Raw genomic sequence first — 6,245 nt, 5'->3', positions numbered from 1 at the left:
GCTCTATACAGTCAGCAAAAACAAGATCAGGAGCTGACTGTGGCTCAGATCATGAACTCCTTGTTGCCAAATTCAGACCTAAATTGAAAAAAGTAGGGAAAACCACTAGATCTTTCAGGTATGACTTAAATAAAATCCCTTATGATTATACACAAACAAATTCAAGGGATTAGATCTGACAGAGTGCCTGAAGAACTATGGACAGAAGTTCGTGACATTGTACAGGAGGCAGTGATCAAGACCATCTCCAAGGAAAACAAATGCAAAAAGGCAAAATGGTTGTCTGAGGAGGCCTTACAAATAGCTGAGAAAAGAAGAGAAGCAAAAGGCAAAGGAGACATGGAAAGATATACCCATTTGAATGCAGAGTTCCAAAGAATAGCAAGGAGAGATTAGAAAGCCTTCCTCAGTGATCAATGCAAAGAAATAGAGGAAAACCATAGAATGGGAAAGACTAGAGACCTCTTCAAGAAAATTAGAGATACCAAGGGAACATTTCATGCAAAGATGGGCACAATAAAGGACACAAATGGTAAGGACCTAACAGAAGCAGAAGATATTAAGAAGAGGTGGCAAGAGTACACAGAAGAACTGTACAAAAATGATCTTAATGACCCAGATAACTACAATGGTGTGACCACTCACCTAGAGCCAGACATCCTGGAGTCCAAAGTCAGTGGGCCTTAGGAAGCATCACTATGAACATAGCCAGTGGAGGTAATGGAATTCCAGCTGAGCTCTTCCAAGTCCTAAAAGATGATGCCATGAAAACGCTGCACTCAAGATGCCAGCAAATTTGGAAAACTCAGCAGTGGCCACAGGACTGGAAAATGTCAGTTTTCATTCCAATCCCAAAGAAAGGCAATGCCAAAGAATGTTCAAAGTACCACACAATTGCACTCATCCCACATGCCAGCAGAGTAATTCTCAAAATTTTGCAAGTGAGGCTTCAACAGCATGTTGAACTTCCAGATGTTCAAGCTGGATTCAGAAAAGGCAGAGGAACCAGAGATCGAATTGCCAACATCCACTGGATCATCGATAAAGCAAGAGAGTTCCAGAAGAACATCTACTTCTGCTTTATTGACTATGCCAAAGCCTTTAACTGTGTGGATCAAAACAAACTGTGGAAAATTCTTAAAGAGATGGGGATATCAGACCACCTTACCTGCCTCCTGAGAAATCTGTATGCAGGTCAAGAAGCAACAGTTAGAACTGGACATGGAACAATGGACTAGTTCCAAATTGGGAAAGGAGTTCATGAAGGCTGTACATTGTCACCCTGCTTATTTAACTTATATGCAGAGTACATCATGGGAAATGCCAGGCTGGATGAAGCACAAGCTAGAAAAGATTGCTGAGAGAAATATCAATGACCTCAGATATGCAGATGACCCCTCCCTTATGGCAGAAAGCAAAGAGGAACTAAAGAGCCTCTTGATGAAGGTGAAAGAGGAGAGTGAAAAAGTTGGCTTAAAGCTCAACATTCAGAAAACAAAGTTCATGGCATCCGGTCATATCACTTCATGGCAAACAGATGGGAAAACAATGGAAACCATGATGGATTTTATTTTGGGGGGCTCCAAAATCACTGCAGATGGTGACTGCAGCCATGAAATTAAAAGACATTTGCTCCTTGGAAGAAAAACTATGCCGAACCTAGACAGCATATTAAAAAGCAGAGATATTACTTTGCCGACAAAGGTCCGTATAGTCAAAGCTATGATTTTTCCAGTAGTCATGTATGGATGTGAGAATTGAACTATAAAGAAAGCTGAGCACCAAAGAATTGAGGCTTTTGAATTGTGCTGTTGGAGGAAACTCTTGAGAGTCGCTTGGACTGCAAGGAGATCAAACCAGTCGATCCTAAAGGAAATCAGTCCTGAATATTCATTGGAAAGGCTGATGCTGAAGATGAAGCTCCAATACTTTGGCCACCCGATGTGAAGAACTGACTCATTGGAAAAGACCCTGATGCTGGGAAAGACTGAAGGCAGGAAGAGAAAGGGATGACAGAGGATGACATGGGTTGGATGGCATCACTGATTCTAAGACTATGAATTTGAGCAAACTCAGGGAGTTGGTTATGGACAGGGAGGCCTGTCGTCCTGTAGTCCATGGGGTTGCAAAGAGTCGGACATGACTGAGTGACTGACCTGAACTGAACCACAGGATTCCTTACAAGGAGGGAATAAAGTTCTCACAAGGACCATGCTCCTGGAGACTGGTCCCTAGTTCAAGACAAGGGAGTTGGTTTATGATCAAACACACCCTAAGGCCTTTCAGCAACAGGTGTCTGAACCCCCACATCATGATAACTCTCTCATGGTTACTCCTTTTCATGATGCTGGTGATGATAATGATGAGAAGGATAAAGATAGCAAATGATGCTGTGTCAGGCACTTAAGCACAAATTTCCTTCCAACTGTTCCATGAAGTATTCTCATTTTATTTATTTATTTTTATTTATTTACTTATGTGGCTGTGTCAGGTCATAGTTTTGGCATGCAGGCTTATCCCTAGCTGTGGTACTGGGGCTCAGTAGTTGTGGCTTGTGGACTTAGCTGCTCCACAGATGTGCGATCTTAGTTCCCTGACCAGAAATCAGACCTGTATCCCCTGCATTGCAAGGTGGATTCTTAACCATGGGACCACCAGGGAAGTCTTAAAGCACTCTCATTTTAGAAAAGAGTTGAACAAAATCTTAGAAGGCTGAGTAACATCCATCACAACAATGTTAGCGAGGGCCATCTGAAAGCAAAATCTGTTGAGGTCTCACTCTTTGCATTCTATTGCCACCTGTTCTGGAAGTCTCCAAGACAGATGACATAACCCCCAACAAAGAGGAGTTCATACCCCAGGCTAGAAGATGGACTAACAGCCCCGAGTGCCTCATTAAACTGGGATATCTATGATTCTAAACCCAGGAACACCTGTGAAAAGGACCATCACTTTAAGCAGAAGGGTTATTTCTCAGGAATAGGCAACTTGAGCAAGTCAAGGTGAGCACAATTAACCCAGGGATGTTGTAGTTCTAGTATTCATGATTTTTTAATAAAGTACTTTGGATTAAGTTCTAGCAAGGCAGCAAAAATTAGAATTTTCTCCCATTTCACTCACATCACCTGTTTCTGTTCCCAGAACTCGTAAAATTTCCATTTTCTAATATCATGTTTTACAGAGCCCTTGTCCATAATGTAGACCACATCCTTTTAGCATTTACATCCTAGCAGGTAAATAACATTAATTTTAAGAAGTTCCCATCATATGCTTCTTAAGAACTAGCTAAAATCTATATATAGTGCAAATGCTTGGGCCTGTCTAGACCACCAAGAGGAACTACTCTGTCATAGAACATGGGGTGAAGTTTGTTGAATTGACAGCCCCATCCTATTCACTGATTTCAAAATGTCTTGTGGAAACTTCATGTCTTAAATTGTGTCTATTTTGCTCACCAAGTGGTTACAGGGACTTATGGGTGGGGAGCATGGCCAGATGGCACTCAGCTATTCAGTCTCAAATCCAGCTCAGGCTTAGGAGCTAGACAATCGTACCCTTAGGTAGGAAAGCTTCAGAGAGTAATTCATCTGCATTCAGAATATGGTGTTTATCAATATAACAATCATAAGGTTGTTTTAAGAGGAAAACTCAATCCACGTGTACAAAGTGCTCAGGGTCTAAAACATGTAGGTCTTCATTAACATCAACACCTGCTGCCCTTGTTCTGGTGGTGATGGTGGTTATCATGTCTATCTTTGCACTTCAGTACATAAAGCTCTGTCTTAGTCCTTTTCATGACTGTATAGTATTCCATTCTAAGAATGTTTTGTGATTGATTTATTATCTGTATTTTCTGAACTTCTTATGCTGCTGCTGCTGCTGCTGCTAAGTCGCTTCAGTTGTGTCTGACTCTGTGTGACCCCATAGACGGCAGCCCACCAGGTTTCTCCATCCCTGGGATTCTCCAGGCAAGAACACTGGAGTGGGTTGCCATTTTCTTCTCCAATGCATGAAAGTGAAAACTGAAAGTGAAGTCACTCAGTTGTGTCTGACTCTTAGCGACCCCATGGACTGCAGCCTACCAGGCTCCTCCATCCATGGGGTTCTCCAGGCAAGAGTACTGGAGTGGGTGAACTTCTTATAGGTAGCAACAAAAACATTTTTGAAGACTACTACTTGCAGGTCATACCTGAATGGTCTAGTGGTTTTCCCTACTTTCTTCAATTTCAGTCTGAATTTGGCAATAAGGAATTCATGATCTGAGCCACAGTCAGCTCCTGATCTTGTTTTTGCTGACTGTATAGAGCTTCTCCATCTTTGGCTGCAAAGAACATAATCAATCTGATTTCGGTGTTGACCATCTGGTGATGTCCATGTGTAGAGTCTTCTCTTGTGTTGTTGGAAGAGGGTGTTTGCTATGACCAGTGCATTTTCTTGGCAAAACTCTATTAGTCTTTGTCCTGCTTCATTCCGTATTCCAAGGCCAAATTTGCCTGTTACTCCAGGTGTTTCTTGACTTCCTACTTTTGCATTCCAGTCCCCTATAATGAAAAGGACATCTTTTTTGGGTGTTAGTTCTAACAGGTCTTGTAGATCTTCATAGAACTGCAGCTTCTTCAGCATTACTGGTTGGGGCATAGACTTGGATTACTATGATATTGAATGGTTTGCCTTGGAAATGAACAGAGATCATTCTGTTGTTTTTGAGATTGCATCCAAGTACTGCATTTCGGACTCTTTTGTTGACCATGATGGCTACTCCATTTCTTCTGAGGGATTCCTGCCCGCAGTAATAGATATAATAGTCATCTGAGTTAAATTCACCCATTCCAGTCCATTTGAGTTTGATAATTCCTAGAATGTCGACATTCACTCTTGCCATCTCTTGTTTGACCACTTCCAATTTGCCTTGATTCATGGACCTGACATTCCAGGTTCCTATGCAATACTGCTCTTTACATCATCGGACCTTGCTTCTATCGCCAGTCACATCCACAACTGGGTATTCTTTTTGCTTTGGCTCCATCCCTTCATTCTTTCTGGAGTTATTTCTTCACTGACCTCCAGTAGTATATTGGGCACCTGCTGACCTGGGGAGTTCCTCTTTCAGTATCCTATCATTTTGCCTTTTCATACTGTTCATGGAGTTCTCAAGGCAAGAATATTGAAGTGGTTTGCCATTCCCTTCTCCAGTGGACCACATTCTGTCAGACCTCTCCACCATGACCCACCTGTCTTGGGTGGCCCCACGGGCATGGCTTAGTTTCATTGAGTTAGACAAGGCTGTGGTCCTAGTGTGATTAGATTGACTAGTTTTCTGTGAGTATGGTTTCAGTGTGCTTGCCCTCTGATGCTCTCTTGCAACACCTACCATCTTACTTGGGTTTCTCTTTCCTTGGGCGTGGGGTATCTCTTCACGGCTGCTCCAGAAAAGCGCAGCCGCTGCTCCTTACCTTGGACGAGGGGTATCTTCTCAACACCGCCCTTCCTGACCTTCAACGTGGGATAGCTCCTCTAGGCCCTCCTGCGCCCGCGCAGCCATTACTCCTTGGAAGTGGGGTTGCTCCTCGCGGCCCCCGCCCCTGGCCTCCGGCGTGGGGTAGCTCCGCCTGGCCGCTGTCCCTGGCCTCAAATCCCTTATGATTACACAGTGGAAGTGAGAAATAGATTTAAGGGCCTAGATCTGATAGATAGAGTGCCTGATGAACTATGGAATGAGGTTCGTGACATTGTACAGGAGACAGGCATCAAGACCATCGCCATGGAAAAGAAATACAAAAAAGCAAAATGGCTGTCTCAGGAGGCCTTACAAATAGCTGTGAAAAGAAGAGAAGTGAAAAGCAAAGGAGAAAAGGAAAGATGTAAGCATCTGAATGCAGAGTTCCAAAGAATAGCAAGAAGAGATAAGAAAGCCTTCCTCCGCGATCAATGCAAAGAAATAGAGGAAAACAACAGAATGGGAAAGACTAGAGATCTCTTCAAGAAAATTAGAGATACCAAGGGAACATTTCATGCAAAGATGGGCTCAATAAAGGACAGAAATGGTAGGGACCTAACAGAAGCAGAAGATACTAAGAAGAGGTGGCAAGAATACACAGAAGAACTGTACAAAAAAGATCTTCACAACCTAGATAATCACGATGGTGTGATCACTCTTCTAGAGCCAGACATCCTGGAATGGGAAGTCAAGTGGGCCTTAGAAAGCATCGCTACGAACAAAGCTAGTGGAGGTGATGGAATTCCAG

This window comes from Bison bison, unplaced genomic scaffold, assembly GCF_000754665.1.
Source record: "Bison bison bison isolate TAMUID 2011002044 unplaced genomic scaffold, Bison_UMD1.0 scf7180017864291, whole genome shotgun sequence".
Taxonomy (NCBI): Eukaryota; Metazoa; Chordata; class Mammalia; order Artiodactyla; family Bovidae; genus Bison; species Bison bison.
The sequence above is the reverse complement of the archived record's forward strand: the minus strand, read 5'-3'. Positions refer to the sequence as shown.